This window comes from Monomorium pharaonis, chromosome 11 (assembly GCF_013373865.1).
Source record: "Monomorium pharaonis isolate MP-MQ-018 chromosome 11, ASM1337386v2, whole genome shotgun sequence".
Taxonomy (NCBI): domain Eukaryota; kingdom Metazoa; phylum Arthropoda; class Insecta; order Hymenoptera; family Formicidae; genus Monomorium; species Monomorium pharaonis.
The window spans coordinates 8,956,929-8,976,256 of record NC_050477.1 but is presented as its reverse complement, the minus strand read 5'-3'; the positions used below and the strand labels follow the sequence as shown (position 1 = coordinate 8,976,256).

Sequence of the window (19,328 nt, the reverse complement as noted above, 5' to 3'; positions counted from 1 at the left end):
TATCGCGACGTGGCGGTGGCTCGGTGAGGCAGAAAGGCTAATTCTAATTATGTGGAGTATCCCATTGCAGATTTATGAGGCCACTCGCACAAGTGCACGAGCGATTCCCCCCTCCCTTCTCTTTCTCTCTCTCGCGCGTGTCCTTTTCGCATGTAGGTCTCGCCACCTTGCCTGCCACGATTCGCCATAGCATTTACATATGAATTAAACTATTACACGCAACTCCCGACGGACTGCGTGGCAGTCGTGAACCTCGCGAGGTGTCCATTGAATAACGAGAGAATAATCCGCGATAAATTGTCTAACGGGGAAAACGGTTTAAATCATGCGGAACTCCTTCCTCCTCTCTCCCTTTCCTCCTCCACCTCCTTGCCAGGTTATGGACAGGTCAATTTTTGACGTACCATATTATTGATGTCTCACGTCGAATCGTTTTCAAAGCTAAATCAAGCACCGCGAGCTATGCGCTTGCTTAACGCTTAGACACGAAGCTTTCCGCTTATCCGTCATAAAATTATGTATTTTTTTCGAATATATAATAATTCCGAACGTGAATAACGGTAACTACAAAGATTTTGCAATTTTATGATACGAAATCACTAATGCATGTGGTTAGATATAACTATTGATACAAACGAAAAAAATTTAATTTTTATAGATAATGAAGCATGTATATGTTATTCACGTAAAAGATTGTACAAAAAGATCCAAACAATAAGATACAAATAACTGCTTTTACAGCTCTCCAAATTTCTATTAACAATAAGTGCGCACCGGTATACTTTAAATTTATAATTTAATAATAGTAATAATGATAATTGACTAAACACTGCAAAACAAAATATTATTGTGTCGTCTTTAAAATAGAGAATAGATGAAATAAAGAGTTAAATCATTTTATATATAATTAAAGTCGTTCTTTAATCAATTTCATTCGAAAAACTATAAAACATTTTATCACTGCACATAATGAATTAATAACACCGTTACAAGTCGCAAGATAATATTCTAGATTTTGCGAAATGTATTTATATTTTAAGCGTCACAAAAAATTCTTACTTTAATTTTTATAATAATATTAGAAATGAAATACTCACTTACAAATATACCTACATATCCTGTTTTAGAAATTTAATGAAATAAATGCGGGACGTTCAATTATATTTTCAAAAATGCTATTTATGTGTTATCGCTCAATTTGGCACATTCGAAAGATCGAACAAAAGACTGGGAACATTAGCTACCCTTTATTCCCTGTTCGAGGCGTGACTTTGCGGAAGACCCCTTTGACTTTATCCCTGATAAGTATAAACCGGTACGCTAATGGAAAGTGCTTAAATATTTAATTCAGCAGCCCGCGGGGATCCGACCAAACGGGTTGTACGGCCGACGCAGAGAAAATTTCATACGTTCTGACCAACGTATAGAGAAAATTTCGACATTCACCTTAACGTACATGCTCCGTTACATTAAATAATTTATTACTGAGACACTCTATAATTTTTTATATTATGAACTAAAACCTATATAAAGTAGTGTCTCGTTTGTAAAAAAATCAAACTGTTTAAAGTCATTAGTACATCCTTATTGAAAATATTTTTATACTATTCTTGTTTTATTGATTATAAGAAAAAGCTCAGCTAAAAAAAAACATTAAAAATAAACAATAAATGCTATTCGAATATTTTGATATGTTCGTATATAAAATTCATTTGCAATAATAAGATAGTAAAATCGTGAAAAAGACTTGACTTTTATTTTTTTTTCTCTATTATAAATAAAGCGATTCATAAACCAAAAATTATACTTCTGATAAATGTCACAAAAAGTTTTTAAATCGGATGTCGATTATTTGTACCTATATTTTGTTCCACTTGAAAGCACTCCTCTCGCACCCGAGAATAAGTAATTTCGCGACGAGTGTTCTCTCTTTTTCACGCACGCATATATCGGTGGCTGCGTGTCGACTTGGCGGAGAGCTAATGCGTGGTCGCATAGAAAGTAACGAGCAACCAAAGCGAACGAGACAGCCGGCTTCGTCGTCCGTGTGCTTGTAACTAGGGTGCAATCAATAACCAAGATGGCCGTGTACGCGCCCGCTGTAAAACGCTCGCGCCGTATTTAATGTTGCACGAGACGAACTAATGCACGCTCTCTCCCAACAACGAGGCCGACCGACCACGAAGCCCAATGTTAAAATAACGTCGCGTCGCTCGTTAATCGGCCGGATTAATACCCGGTAATGACGAAGCAAATTTCACGAGCGCACTGCACGAAAATTAGGAATTTTTACACTTTATCATCTTCACGAAATAAATCCAGACTTTTAAATGCTAAAGGAAACTGATTCAAACAATTATCCAGAAGCTGTATCAGATTTGCGATAAAACGAGTTCAGAGAAATTAACATATATAGCATAATAATTTTATGGAAAAATTGTTTCCACCTGATTCTAAATAGTTATCTACATAATATAACACTCATTAGCATATATACTATAATGAACAAAATATTTGATTAATTTTAATTATTTATTTGCTTTAAATACATTTTTTCTAACTGTTATACTTATTCTTTATAACTTAAATAGTTTTATATAATCAATCTCGTCGCACAGATTATTTTTTAACTCAACTAAATAAAATTGATGAAAATCATCTTTCAAAATTTTCCAGGCTACGTTGACCGCGGTAAATGCACCTTTTACGACATCCATCGACACGGTGAATCGAAATCACGAAATTGCGCTATTACGTTCGGAATTGATGTTACACAAGCAAATTGATATGCCAACGAGAGAGTCCTCGCGACGAAACCGCGATTATTACAACCGTGTCATTATCAATAGACGCCGATCGATATTAGCATAAATTAGCGTAATTTCGATAGTAGTGTACGCGTCGCACGGGTGCCACTTAAGGACGGTTAACCGTTCGTTAGCCGCGACGATCAAAACGGGGTTTGGCAGGACCCTCCGTAACCACTCCATGCAGTATCGTACTAATTGCGGCCGCGGATGGCGGTTACTGCTCCTCGGGGTTAATTCCCAGTGGCGTAGCCGTGGAAATCGCGCGACGCGACGGGCCAACCGCGGATCCGTATCCCATCGCCCTCGCGCCCTTGGCGTCAAAGGGTTAGACCAAAATCGCACGAGGAAATGCTCGCCGGGCAAACATTAGCACCGTTACAAGATGCTCGGTACTTATGCGTGATTAATGCCGGCAATTAAAGAAACGCGGTGAGAAACCGCGTGACGATATGAGCGTCGTTCCGCTTGCGCGTAATCGTCAAATCGCCGTTTCAAAACCTGTTCGTTCCTAAGTCTAATTATAAAAGAGCGCAGAATAGTTTTAATTGAAAGGTTTAATCGTTTGTAGAAGTTTTATTCCTTCTTTTTCTTACATTAGATTATTTTCTCCAATTATTTTAAAATTATAACTATTATTATATGAATATTATATTATTATATAACTAAAAAGCGCGTATAAATGTATGTGTGTAATAAACATATGTACGTCTACAAAATATTGAGCTTGAAACTGTGAGTTTGCTAAGCCCAAGTAACCAAATGCATCAGTCTCTCTCTCATCCCCGTGAAACTTTTAAACTTCTTTTATTATTTGTTACAAATAACATCATCTAACATTAAGATTCCTAAAAAATTTCTAGATATTTAATTTTCGACACTTTCTTACATTAGATTATCTCAAGCATTTCAAAATAAATTATCAATTAACCCAATATAACTTGACAACTACGTATTTTAAAATGCCATCCAAACTTAGCCAAAGAGATTTTATACGACAATTTTGTCTTTCGTTCGTTTAAAATTAGTTATTACTACTTTAAATCTGTGATAACTTTCTATATCGCTACGTATTAGATACAGCTATGATCCAATACTTTTTTAAAGGAGTTCGCCTTCCTCTCATCGCTCCTCGCGGAATCTAAACCCACGTGTACTCGACGATTTATGTATGCTCAGGGGAACCGAAAAGAAGGGGAGGGATCGGAGGCAGCGAAGAGGGTGAAACGCCCCACGCGTGTCTGCGTATCGTTTATCCGTTATTTATTTCCCAAAATTTGAAAATTATACCGCATTTAATACCACTGCTGGCCGCCGCTCCTCCTCCGTGTTTTATTCATGTCGCAATAAATAAGGAACAAAAGACTGTTTTCTGCAAAATGACGCATCGGATGCGTACAAGAGGAAGACAGTACACACTGCCTCTCCATCGTGCCCTTTTACTCACAAATCAAACTGCGCCATCAGGATGACACGATTGTTCGCATCAATAATTATTACAAGTATTCCTCTATGTCTTTTATTTTTTTTTTTAATTACAATAAACTCTATGTATTTTAAAAGTATGATTAGCTTTGCCATGTTAAAGGCTTAGGCGAGACTCTACTATAAAAACTATATTATAAAAACAATTATTCTATTTCTCTACATATTATCCTTCATATAAGAAAATATATCTTCTTTCTTAGAAAAATATGCGTAGTATATATTCAGATATATACTCCACGGGAGAAAAGAAATTAATGCGATTTTTTTTACATTTTACGAGAAACTTTATCAACGCAATCATTACCATTATTATTCCGCAAGAACAATGAAAAATTGTCACAAATTTCCAGCGGTCCATCCGCTTTCATTGTCTTTTTCCGTTTTTCTTTTTTACTTCATACATCAGCGCACAAAGTAAATGTGAACGCATATATACAGACGTAAGGTATACTTCGTCCGTAGTCTACCGCTTTTAGATGCAATCTTCTTGGCCCCGGCTCGGTAGCCGCTTAAATAATAGATTTTACGACGTCGTGACCAAAATGGCCACGTAATATAACTTGGAGGGTTGCTGTAAATTGTGCGCGAGTACGCGTCGCCGAAGTTCACGTAATTTCGGACCGTGCTTCACATTCTCCCACAAGAGCATGTCGTGTGTAAGTCATTACACCGGGAGCACGTAATTGGAGTAACGTAAGTGACGTTATCAGCGCCGATCACGACCTACAAGTGCCGAGATACTACATTATGTATCATTATCACTTCCGTTATTAAAGTGAAATAAGATACTTTTAAAGCAATGGACTTTTTATCTGTTGCCTGGCGTAACAAAGGCACGGTCTATCACCTCTTTAAAATTTAGTAATCCTCTATTCTTTTTATTTAATAAATTGAAAACTTATCTTTGTAAATGATTTTTCCGTCCAATAATCCACTTTCACAAAATTTCTACATTATATCACATAAAATAAATCAAACTGGAACAAAACTAAACTAGAACGGAACTACACTAAGCAAAACAAAAACTCATATACTAGATAACAAAAACTAATATCTACAAGTCGAAATAAAACTGATTAACTAATTCGTAATTAAGAAAGTAAAAATTACAAAAATATATTATGTAAAATCTCAAAATTTTTCGAGATGTTAGGTGAACTTTAATCTGTGTGCAAAGTAATATTAAGATGTTAATTTAACTATATAAATAATCAAAGTAATGTCCCTTCGCCATGATTGATACGTCAAGAACTCGCTGTAATCGCACGACCATCAGGCACTACTCGAGCGAAAAGTCGAGCTAGCCTTAATGACGCAGCCATGAGAGATCGTGGCTTATTAATTTTTCGAGAGAGGACCACCGCGCACAGCGTACAGCCTCTCCCATCGGAGCGGGCAACACTATAGAGATAGAAGGAGCGGCTCTTGGCAGATGGTACCCGAGGGGATATCCTTGCCCGGGATATCAAGGGTTACCCGCTGCCACCACGGGGACAGTGGCAACGCGCGCGCAAGTAAAGGGTAACTGATTCTAATCACACGCCCTCGGTGTGCCGTAACCTACTATGGCGCTATGATGAATGGGCGGAATGCACCATGACTACCGAATGCGCGGCCAATGTGGTGCGATATTAATATCTCTACATGATTGATCTGCAACTCGTACAACTTTGAAAGTGCCAAATGCGCCTAAGCGTAATCACAATGAAAGACTTGGCACATCGTATATAAAGCAGCCCGGTTTTTCTCTCGTTTGTGTATAAAGGATGTCATAATTTCTTAAAAATATTGAGTATACCATGACAATTATAATTATAATTACAATTAGTAATGTAAAAAAATAGAAAAAAATGCAACACAAAAAGATTTGAAGAAGAATACAAAAATACGAGAATAATATGAGAAAGTAGTACACGCGGAGAAAATTCTATACTAAAAATTACTGTGATAAACAATAAGTACTAATCAAGAAAGAAATGATGAAAATTTTTACTATGTTTTTCATCAAATTACATTAGTTTTTACACAGCTGTAATTCTCTGAAATTTCTTCTTATACTCCGTAGCTGCTATCGTACACTGGAATTTTTGTAAAATTTTCTCCATGTATAACTTATTTACAAGACACAAAGAGAAAATATAAAAATTTTTTAAAGTATTTTTATTCAGATGCTTGCAATCGGTTGCGCAAGCAATTATTTACGTTAGCAATTTCGATCATTATATCGCGAGTTTTCAGTGATTTTCATAGAAAGCAGCTTAAAAAATCGCGGCATGTCTGGTTTACGCCCGTGTTTATAGAAGCGGCACGCCAGAACTCCGATTCAATTTAGATAACAATCTCGATCGCCGCATGCGCAATAAAAATACACGGCTCGACTGTACCCGTAAATTATGGAGGCGCCGTATTAAAATCGTTTGCAATTTTGTATCTGATTGCGTTGTGCGCGACACGCAGTAAGCCATTCGCGTTTCGTTCTGCACGTATAATAAATTTTTTACGAGTAGATTATCATTCGATCCAAAAACGGTCATTAGGAAACCATAATAATTAGTCAAAAAAGAAGGAAAATTGTATGCATAAGCATCAGAATTTTGTAAATATCAATAACATATTATGCTATAATTGCCTCATTATTATAATTAGAAGCGATAAAAGTCCATATTTAATCAAGAAAATTGCAAAGGATGTTATCCAACAAGCAACACATTGTAAAAGTTTAATTAATACACATGTAATAATAAACAAATATATAGTAATAAACCAATATATTTATTACTTCTAAATAAAATAATTCATTCTTGTATAAAATCCAAAAATCCTCCACTTCTGCATTTTTAAATTTCATTAAACGTTTATAAATATTTATATTTAAATATATGTGTATAGAAAAAAACTTTAGTAAGTTTAAATTTTTTTAGTATATCTCTTGCAATAATAAAATTTTTAATGAAAATAATATTTCTCTCTCAATAAACTATCAGCTCATATAAAGTACTTTACGTATTAATATCAGTTCAAAAAGAACAAGAATTCGATAGATTTAAAAATATATTAGATACCATTATAAAATCGTTGATATAAATAATATAAATTACTATCGATTCAAAAATCGTGCGTGGTGGAAGGTCGACGCGATGCCATTCGCAATGTCTTCGTATTCTAGAGGAGGACAATGAAAGAATGTCTATTTCTTTTCAACGTGTGAGACAATTTTGTTCTAGATAAGATCGGGGCGAAATCTACCCTCGCGCCGCCGACGTCAGGGAGAAGGGAAGATGATTCCGAGATATCGCCGACATAAAACCTCTAAGGTTCAAATTTGCATGTTACAACCTGTACCCCACCTTCCTGATCCTCTCTCCCCCGACGTAGACTTTCGCGACCACTCGTACGTCCCCGCCATCGCGACTGCCAAATCCGAAAGCTCAGCCTTATCCCAGCTATTTTGAATGTAAGATTCTCTTTTTCTCTTTCTCTCTCTTTCTTTCTCGCTCATCCTCGCATACACGCGTAATCTTATCCCATCCGAGGGCAACCGGAATTTCACCAGCCAACCCCCATGCGCGAGTCTCTCGAACAGTCACTGCTACCCTTTGTGAGAACAGCCTTTGGTCATTTCAAGGATTCCGCGCTTAAGCCTTCTTGTTTATGGGCAAGATTTTCCTGCTATTGATATCGGGAGACTTCGCCCTGGTGGTTTTTTAAACGGCTGCCAACCCGGAACGATCTTAATTTATGAGCAAGCATCAGCCGAACAGAAAGAAATCTTTCGATCGTTGCAGCCTAACGTGTGGTTAAATTTTCACAATATAGATGTCTCAACGAATTTTTATTTAATTTTATGTAATTAAACAATAATTAAACATTAGCTAACTCGTAAGGATTCATTACAAGCAAATATAATAAAATAAGTAAAAAATAAATCTGTTCTTTGTTCCTTCATTTACGATTTGCATTTACTTTGTAAATAAATAAAATTTCAAAAAATTATACTATAATAAACAATAATTTTAAAAATTGCATTATTGTTGTCATATATTTAATATAATATATACTCATATATATTTAAAATATTGAAGATAATGAAATATGGTACTTCCAGATATATTTAGTTATAAAGAATGCCCAATTGCCCACACGACACCAACTGACAATGTTTATCCCACACATATATAAAGTCATTAATTCTTTCTGTAGTATATTTCTAAATTTTGAAAAAAAAAAAAATTTTTTTTTAAAGGAAATTTACGAATATACAGTCGCTTGTTTAGCAACTTGCAACTTTGTACATAAGAACTCAAGTGCACATGGTATCCGTTTGTACACTTTAAAGTTAAGAACCACTTGCTCGAAGGAAGTCAAAGAAAGAGCCCGAAGAAATTCCGTTGGGAGGACGATCTTTTTAAGCCGCGGGAGAACGAGTACTCAATTAATTGAATGCCGGATGTCGAAGTCGCATCGTCGACGGTTGATCGCGTTAAGTGAATGCTGTACTAATTGAGATCTCTGCGTCGATACTGGTGTGCATAAGCGCCTGTGCCAAACAATAACTGTTTGCACGAGGCCACCCCTTCTGTTTGCGCAGGCTGCGCGCAAGTACGACGAGGTGGTTGAAAATGAAGCACGCTCTGACGGTGATACCGACAACGGCGGTAACTGAAGTCGGGGTAGATAGGTAGGTAGGTAGGTAGGTAGGTAGCTCATGTCGCCCGATATCGAAGGAGGACTTTAAATTAAAGGACGTCGCGTCGTTGGCTCTACTCCGAGCAAACTCCGGAGAACGGTATTTGCTTACACCGCGACAAATTGAACCTCTACATTCACGCACATCCACAATCACGCGCGCACGCACACGCCGTCATCGTGGTGAGAGTCTTCCCTATCAATCTTTTCCGTTCGAGTCTGCCGTAAGTATCGTAAACGGCAATTTGCTTTGATTCTCAAAAATTTTAAGTAATTAGAACAAAGGATAAGAAGATAAATGAAAGCTTTCGTAATAAGAAAAAGTTAAAGCATATGTCTGTGATACGTCTAAGCTACTAAAATATATCTTCAAATAATTTCTTTATTAACTTTTTTTCATAAATTTAATTCTATACGTGAAAAAAAAAGATATTACAATAATTAAGTAAATTTTAAAAATAGTCTTTGACATATACGAGTCATGCCTACTGACGTTATCGTATTTTTATCTCTTCTTATTTCGAAGATAAAGTCTCTTAAAGTTACGTCAAATAAATACACGCAATCAATTCATCAATCACAATAACACGTATAGTCATTTGATAAATATCTATTGATGAAATTGCATACTCTTCTTAGATCGATGTTGCGGCATCGAGAGAGTTTACCCGGTCAAGACATATGCTAAAACCAAGAAATCACACTCCAGCAGTTTCAATCGCGCGAGAACATTAATATTCATGTAATTATACTGTTACATACCATTTTTCACGACGATCAATTCTACTCCAGGAGTTATCTACGCTTTTCCTTGGCCAACTAACTGTTTGGCTTGCTTTACCGATTACATAAAAAGGTCATGAAACCGCATATGCTGTATATCATAAGAAAAAAAGTTTTCAAAGACTTTTAGAGAGATTTTTACAACTGTGTGACAGCACGAATAGTAAACTGACAGCATTTATTTGATCGTTCGCTCTCGCGGATTATTCTCTTGCGTGTCGCATAACATTAACCTGATAAGGACGTATCCAAGTTTTGCACACTAGTTAAGTAGAAAAAACAAATTACGTAAAGAAATGACATACCATTGCAAAACACCTGTAATTGTGATTTAAATTGATGATGGAACGTATTAGTATTTAAAGAACCAAAGTCTTATTTCAAGTTATTACCAAGTTTTATTTTTGACATTTTAATCTTTCATGCATTGTTTGCATATAATGTCAACATAATAAAGAAATGTGTCTCATTTTTACGTATATCTCATTAACACTATAATAAGACTTATTTTTGATATTATAGATATTCAAATTAATTATAAAACTATTATAAAAATATTAAAACAAACTGCGTACTTAATATAAAAAAAATATGACATGAAATCAGCTTAAAGGATTATTATGATAGTCAAAATTCCGCGTGACAGACGTGCTATGGATCCAGATACTTTTGTATCATGCTAGAATCAAGGAGGGGAAAGCTTTACAGCGTTCTCAGACGATAAATATCTTTTAGCGGCTTTATCGATTTCACTAGAGCCAGGAATGACGGATGATCTGGCGCGATTCCCGGGGACAAATATTTTATGTTTTCTGCGCGCGATATCTGTCGCGCGTTATTTATCTCGAGTGTGTATTATTGTTGTTTATTATCTACCGCTCGGTACATTTAACCTGCATCATTTCCTTCGCGACGTACAATGCCGGAGCACCACCGAGATCTCCGAGACGAATAATGCCGCGGAATTTCCGGCCGCTGAAATTTCAACTTACGATGGACAAAAGTTGCCCCTGCGTGTCTCCCAACCTCCCATGGACTGTCGTATGTCCCCGTGTCGTTTGTCATCGCACGATCGTAGAAAGAAGTGTTCCGCCGGTAGGGAGAAAATAAAAAAATACCTCGACAAATAATGCTCAAAGCTGGCATGCACAAATAAGTAGAAGTTGCTTTCACCGTTAGTATGACATTATCGAATTTGATCAAACACTACTTATTTATTTTAATAAGTAAATAACACTTCAAAATTATTGCACAACAATACTTCAACGAATGTTTTTTTACGAATGTTTATATGAATTATAATTATAAGTTTTATAATATAAAAGTTGTCAATTTATTCCTGTATACGAGATTTATTATAAAATTCGTTCTCCGTGTCGACTGTTAAGAACAATTATGTACATGTTATAATTCAAAGGTTCTATAATTTTAATGATTTTTTATACACGTACAAAGCTGTAAACTCACAAATAAGAGTTAAATTTCTAATTTATTTTCTCTCCTTTTTTTACGCAAATTCCGACTTTATTTCCGTAAATCTACTTCGCTCACAAACTGTCTCGATTGGGGAAGTTATCGCGATCAAATAATAACTTTTTCCGTTCTTCTATTATGCGTATCGATCGTATGCTAGTAATTCGAACACATTAATGTACATGGGGCGACCGTGTGCATTGTGAGGTGACAATGCGGGGACAACGGTCTCCCTAATTTCGACTGATGCATTTCGTATGGTAACTTCTTCATTAGCGTTCCCACGCGATCGACATCGGTGGACGAGTGTATCGTGAAAACAAAAGGACCAGCGGGCGATCAAGGATAACTCTTTGTCCGATATTTCCGGAAACATCGACATTAGTTCGCGCAACAATAGAGCAAACGTTTTTGAAAGGGACGACGAGCAGGTGTAAAATCACGACGTAACTCGTCCAGCAGATGGCCAAAAATCACGATGCGTGATTATCCCGGTTACCTGACTAGTCTGATTGTCAGAGGGTGGACTAGCGTTCATTCAACACGAGGAGGGAGGGGGGAGGTCGAAATTCGATTGGCATGTGTAAGGCACATGCGAGGAGTTCACGCATGAGAAACGATACGGTTGTTCCGCGAAGTTTCTGCTAAATGAGCAATTTCCTAATTCATCCTAATCAGATTTTTATCGTCAAGCCAAACGCAATTTTATTAAGTGTGATTTAAATATAAAATTTTTATGACAAAGCTATTTTAGTACTATCCTGATATAGCAATAAGATAAATGAAAATATGAAAAGTAAGACTGATAAATATAATTCTCACTGCCTCCCATTGCTTCATAATTTTCATGTTTAGTCGCTTTCATTCTAATTATATAATATAATTATAAATATAGAAACGAAAGAAAAATCCATTTATACAAATCAACTAGTAAACCAAAAAATATAACATTTTAATACATAAATAAACTTTCATTACACAACGTATTGATCTAATAAAGAGTCTTTCCCTCTCGTAGAGCGCGATTTTCGGAAATCGCGTAATTTCGTTGGCGCGATTTATCTCGCCATGTAGAATATTATCGGCCGAATAATCAAGCGGCCGCACGTCGAGGTGAACGTCGCGAAAGAAGCATGGCAGGTGTCTACAGTTGCCCATCCAATCGGACGAATCTCGAATGGCATCTGCGGGGACCACAAATTCCCAACGTGACAATCGTCGCGTCCGTCAACGAGCGGGGAATAAAAAGAACCGCATAGCACACAGGAGGGTCCGGAACGCGCGCGCGGGGGTGGGCGACCACCAACCACCCAGCGTACCAGCGGGACGAGCGGCAAATCGACACTGGGTGTTTTAAAACGAGTGCTATCGATAATCGAAATCGCTCGGGGGTTGCGGTTGCCCGGGGCTTTAGGGTAAATCTCGCGCCACATTCGCTCCCCCGGAGCGTCCTCTCTCTCTCTCTCTCTCACACGCTTTTTCGCTCTTCCTCCCTCTCGTCTTCTCCGTGTCTCTTTCTCTTTCCCTCACTCTTCTTTCCACCCCTACTTTTCATCCCTTCCCTCTGTGATCTCGTTATTCTTTTTCTCGCTTCCTCTCGTCACGCAAACCTGTCTTGCTCGTCCTCTCGTGCACGATTGCATCACGTACACATACGTACACGTGCAGACACTTTCGCCACCCCCGCTTGCTCCAGATCGCTCTCCCGGTCTCTGATTCCAGTCTCGAGGGTGACCAACCGCGAACGTTCTGATACCTAAGCTACCGCCGCGATTCTTGTGTGGTCTACCCCTAACTCGAATCCGAAACTACCCTTCCCCCCCCTCCTCTCTCTCTCTCTCTCTCTCTCTCTCTCTCTCTCTCTCTTTCGATACTCTTCGCGGAAAACGAGATTAACGGCCGTGATGGCTGGTTTAGAACAGGACTATCGGCATCCAAATCCCTTTGACTTTCATTTTCTTCTTTTCCTCTTTGAATACGCAACATGAACGTGAATGTGAAGGAACCGATCGAACGAGAAGCGACGATGTATTTAACTCGCGGAATCGGATTTCTCAAAGGTTTGCCATTAATGTGTTTACAGCGGAAGGTTTCCGCAAATAGCAAGTGAGAAACGCATCCGCTAATAAAACATATTATAGCAAAAATTGATTATTGTATAAATAAATAACATTTTTTTCTGTAAATTTTCATATTAATAGATGGCATGTTTTTTTACTCTTAATATAAAAACTATTTAATAACTATATATATTGCATATGTTACATAACAATATAAAATTTAGTTTATATACACATTTATACATTTACTAAAATCAAAAAGATTAATAATAATTATCAGTCACTATCGATTTCTTTATAAAATAATTTTCTTTTCTATCCAACATGTAGATAGAAAATAAAAATGTGATATAATTCTCTGATTAGAAACAATTTGTAATTTTCATCAAAACTATCACTTAATCAATTCTTCGAGTGCATTTTTACAAGTTCGTATGTGCAATCGCTCGAACATATGCAGGAATGCGTGCGTGAACCGACGATGCGTAAATAATTTCACGAGCCCTCTTAAACGGCGAACCACCGACGATAATAACAACGCTGGTGATTATTTCATAATTCCGGCTTATGCGCGGTCGCGCGGTTTAATAAAGTTAACTTCGGGACCGAGCCGGAAAGCCGCACACGCCAGTGATTCTTTTGAGGGTGCCGTAGAGAGCGAGTGGGAGGAGTGTCCTCGCGCGCGAAAGACACACCGCGTCGCACAGCATTTCCACCGAAATCCCGACGCCTCGCGTATAGCCGCCGACGCTATTCCCTTTGGCGCGAGAGGTGAATTCACCAACGACAGCGCGATTCTTCGACGGTGGAACCCCTCAAACGAATCCGCGTATACACGTATACACGCGCGCACGCTGCCATGCGTACGTAATCATCGCAGATGACAGAACGAGTTGAAAACCTTCAGCTTGTCAAATTCCCTCCACGCGAGAAGATAACGTGTCGGTGTCTATATATATATATATATCTACATGTGCTTAGTATCGAGGTACTTAACTTTACTTCTTTTTCTTTTTGACAAAAAATTAAAATCAACTTTTTCTCCGAGAAAGAAGCAAAAGAAACAATTATTTACGTCATGTTACAATATAAATACAATAGTAAAATATCTTGTTTAGATAAATATAGACGACAAAATTCAAGATGAAAATTTTTCAGCATTTTTAATTAATTTTCAATTTAAAAGAAAACTATTTATGCATTTTATATTGCTAAAGCAAAAGTCGGTTTTACAAATAAAAGATAAAATAAAGAACAATTTACTCACCCTGTAGTTCCTCTGCCATCGTTCGATGCTTCCAAAGGCTTTCTCCTTTCCTTCATGGCATACAATAATCACACGCGAAATTAAATATCACTAGAATATAACGATCGCGCGATACTTTTCACGACACTCCCGTACGCGAAATATTAATAAACGAACGACACGTAGTGATTCGTATCACGTGTTTTTCGATCTGAAAAATAAAAGATTAATCACTTTAATTATAAAAAAATATTAAAAATTTTATAAATAAAAATAAAGATAATACTAAAAAGAAAAAAATAACAATTACAAAAAATGCAATGCAAATTGATTGTCAAAAATTTACTAAACCGTATCGTATATCTTAAAATTTAAGCAAAATTCTTTAATAAAAACGCAATTAATAAATATAAGCTTAATTTTTTTTTAATTGAAATTTATTGTCATCAATGATATAATATTTAAAAATCTGCCATTACTATACGTTTTAAAAAAGTGGAGCTTAATTTGATTAAATCACCTATAATTAAATTAAAATCGTGATTTTCGCATATAGTCTGTCTATAGCATGTAACAACGCAATCATGTAATCGACACCACGCCAAAGTCGTGTAATCGCGCGGCACGGACTACGACGGCGACGCGGTCACTCTTCAGGCACGTCATCCTATAACGGCTTAACGTAAGGACTCGACGTTCCGTTATATCGGGCGACAGGCCCGTCGAGAGATAAGGCGAGTGACGAGTCTCCGGTATATGGGTATATGGGGTGGTGCGACGACGAGATCAGACTCCGTGTCTCCGGGGGTCGATCACTCATCTCGGAATAGCGGTTGTTCGCCGCGGCAGCGGCCCAACCCCCCTTATAATCTTCGCTATTCTCCACCGACTATCTTACATCGATCATCCGGCGGGTTCTATTAAATTTTTCATTGGCCTCGCAATATACCGCGCAACCTCGAGGAGGTGGGCTTGCGCGGCCACGATCATCCCAATGCGTCACCCTGAACGATCGGACGCGACGCAAATAGATCCGAATGGGCGAGCACGTAGAGAAATATGCACGAGATATTCCGCGGAAAGATCTGATATCGACGATAGAAACGAACAAAAGTCGAAAGAAATTCGGTGTCAAATGTTTCGAAAATTTATTCTGTGACTTTTCTATTCGTTACACTCTCCTAAAAAAAAGACGATAAAAGTTCATATAAAAGTAAAAAATAATATGGAAAACAACATGTTAAAACAAAGTAAAAATCAACAGACAAATTAAGCTCGCTCATATGAGCGATCTCGATTTTTTCTTTATCATGTAAAAGACGAATAGCTTTCGTTTATTGTATTATTTCAATTTAAACTTAATTAGCACAAGTTAATTTTCAAACTTTCATAGCGTTGGATCTCACACGACCCGCGTTACATACGAATATATTATACTGGATAGTTCCACAGAGTTACTACGCAAACCTACTAACTTTTGAGTATGTGGTCTTGTAACTATCCGAAATTGAAACATCGTACTTGATGGGTTATAGTTTCATCAGATTACTGATGGTTAATTAACGCCTGATAAAAGTGAAGCTCATAATCGTAGCAAATTCGATTGCTATAGCCTCAATTGCATTCTATTGATATAAACATTCATCCATTTATAAAGTTGCACAGATTTATATTTTAAACGATTCGTATTAAATAAAAAAATGTTATTACTTAGAAAAAGAGAAATAAGACAATTTAAATCTAATTTAATAAATTTAAATTAATACAATTACTTTCTTCTGAGAAAATAAAATCTCTTCCTGCTAGCCCTGCAGATGACCACGTATAAGAATTCAAATATTCGCAACGTGAAAGAAGTAGCGTGAGGAAGAGAAAATCGGAGGCGCGGCAAAAGTGACGGAGTTATCAAGTAGAATCAGATTTCACGGAGAGTCCCGCTAAGGGAAAGGAAGTTCGAGAGGGCGGCGGAAGAGGAGCTCGAGCGAGTAAGAAGCATTTTATGAAAATTATCTTCAAATAAAAAAGTAAAACAGATAAAAACTAATGTATGCGGGTGGTAGTGGCAGGGGTGGGTTCTTTCAGGCGCAATTTACATAGCGGGGCGCCGGCGACGTATAGCGAAGAGAGCCGCTCCTTAGAATATATCGACACGCCTTTATGTAGAGTACATAAAATTGCTTTTACCTTCTATTAACAATTCATATTTCTTGCGCAAGAGTCGCTTGCGATAAAAAGTTATTGGCGCGGAGAGATTTCTGCGGCTCTTCTTGTGTACGTTGCCACACCAACGCGGCGACGTACAGGAGGCACCAGGACGACCACGACCGTTAAACCACAACCGAGAGTTCCTCGAGGCGCATGTAGCTGCCATGGTCGCGATAATGCCGGGGATTTCCTTAATTGAAGAGTTCTTCACGGAAACCGTTAAGCCTGTTTCTCTTGCGGTCGCGTATTCTCATCGGCATTCGTTGTCGTGCGTATTATATCTCGAAATTAGATTTTTTGGTACAAGATTAAAATTCATGAGCATATTCCTAGTACACAAATAAATCCGCAGTGACATAATAAATCACCGTGGTTCAATAGTATTAATCATATTTATCTCAAATTATGACAAAGAAAAGTTTATATTTTAAACCTTTACTAATATAAATTAAAATAAAGTTTTATCAAATTTTCTTCTCTTTTCATTAGATTCAGAAAACTTCTTTTTTGTTGATAATAATTCACAAATAATTTAAAAAATATTTGTGTATTAATAATTTAAAAAATTATATATATATAATTTTAAATATAATATATAAAACAAAAAGTATAATTATATAATTATATTCATTACATCGATATGTATAAAAATAATTTTATCAAAATAATAAAAAATCTCTATTTAAATAATTTGGGAAATAGGTAACCGTCACGATCAATGTTGCGATATATATGCGACTTTTCACGCGCAATGATTTAACCGAATCACAGTACGAAATCAGGAAGCAGCTCGCGTTTCCTCCCTCTTGTTTCGTCACTTCCGGGGTGAGTTTTAAAAGCAGTAATTACTTCCGTCCGTTTTTGTTCACCGTGCTTAATATCCGGAGCATTACGAGACCTAGATCCAGGTGGTTGCCACGAAAGTCGTCGCGAACTATTGTTTCCGGTCTTCGGATTATCGTGTCGTTTCAATTCCGCGCATCGCCAGGTGCAATACACGATTGTGAATATCGAGAGTATACGTGTATACACATGCACGTTTGCGGTGGAACTTTGGTGAACTTCGCGGAAGATTACAATCGACCCCATCGCGTGTTATGATTGCAAAGGGCACGCAGCGAGAAACAAGTGGCTTAAATAATTCCCACAAAAACTTATGATTCGTATCTGAATGAATGTAATGTTAATTATTACATATTGTGCAATTTTAATTCAATATATTTGCAAATTTTTAATTGCAATTCTCGAAATATTTAAGTGTCGAAAGCAAGTAAAAGTGAATAGACTGTCGCACACAATCGATAACACGGAGTGTATTGGTCAAAGGGCATACTGGATATCGATTGCAACCCCCATCTTGAAGGTGGAGGCCGGGATTCTGGCCGAAGTCACCTTCGTAGACTTCGAAAGCGTACTCGATATCACGTGCATGAAAACGTAGGTCGCGCAAGCTATGCTCTCTTTTAACCGTAAAAACTAAACCATTGATCGACTCTTGCGATCATTTATTTAAGATTTTTCAATCAATGGCACAAATATCGCCGAATGCATTCGAGGAAATGTATTAACCGATACAAAGTTACCACAAAGTCACTTAAAATTATATTACTATTTATAAATTTATCAATTAAAAATTAACGTTATAAATAAAGCTTATAGAAGTACATATTTTATAACATAGTTTTAGAATTATTATAAAGTATTATATCACATTGTGTGCACAGAATAATAAGATTTATTCTTATTAAAAGTTCCAATATAAATAAGACATAATGTAATAAATCAAAAAATAAAGAAAAATTAATTTCTTGATGCTCAAATTATAAAAAAGACTTTCATACATAAAAATCTATATAATATTCTCATGTACTTTTAATATTAATTGCAAATCATAATCTCAAAATAATCGATAAAATATTCAGATAAACCGAACCACAATCAGGTTTTCATATTTGACTTTCTTTCAGAAAACTGTGTAATAATTAACAATCATCATAAAGGTGTTATAAAAAACATCGGAAGATTTCTTGCCAAGTATTTTCGAGATTCCTAAAGTCACGAGACGCGGTCGGATATTTATGTTATGAGCTAAGAATTAACTTGCTCGCAGAATCTAGTAGCCGGCGTCGGGCTGCGCTCGTAATCCGTCGGGCGTCGATAAATATTGCTCTTGGAAAAAATAGTGGCGGTTATGTACGCCGGTAGATAGGTACACGGTGAATGCCCGCGATGAATATTCGCGCGGCGACTGCGAACGCTCGGGCGCGATGGTAACGGTAGCTGTAACTTATCCGCTGAATAGAAGATGCAGTAAATGTTACGTACGTCCGTAAAGTACGTGACGTTATTGCGCGAATAAATCGTCAGCGTGACCGAGCGAGCGAAACCTTGCAGGCATATTCCCAGATTGTAGCCGCGAGATTCGCGTCACTGCGAAGCCTAATTATATTTTACATTTACACGAAAGGTTAACATTAACAGGCACTTCTGCCTGCTGGACAACTCCGGTAGCAAATAAAATGCCTTGCGTGAAGTTGAAGTTCTACATTATGTTTGTCGCGACGAAAAGAGAAAATAATC

General features: G+C 37.0%; 1 long non-coding RNA gene across 6 annotated transcripts in view; it reads right to left on the bottom strand.

Moving 5' to 3' along the window:
* Positions 1 to 19,328, bottom strand: part of LOC105835530 — a 286,578-nt gene that overhangs the window by 253,599 nt on the left and 13,651 nt on the right. For 5 of the 6 annotated variants that reach the window (XR_004965065.1, XR_004965064.1, XR_004965063.1 and 2 more), the window contains one exon: positions 14,565 to 14,754. This is a non-coding gene — a long non-coding RNA (steroid receptor seven-up, isoforms B/C). Of the gene's footprint in view, positions 1 to 1,858; positions 1,918 to 14,564; positions 14,755 to 19,328 lie in introns of those variants that run through there. The other variant, XR_004965068.1, reaches the window with a different exon arrangement.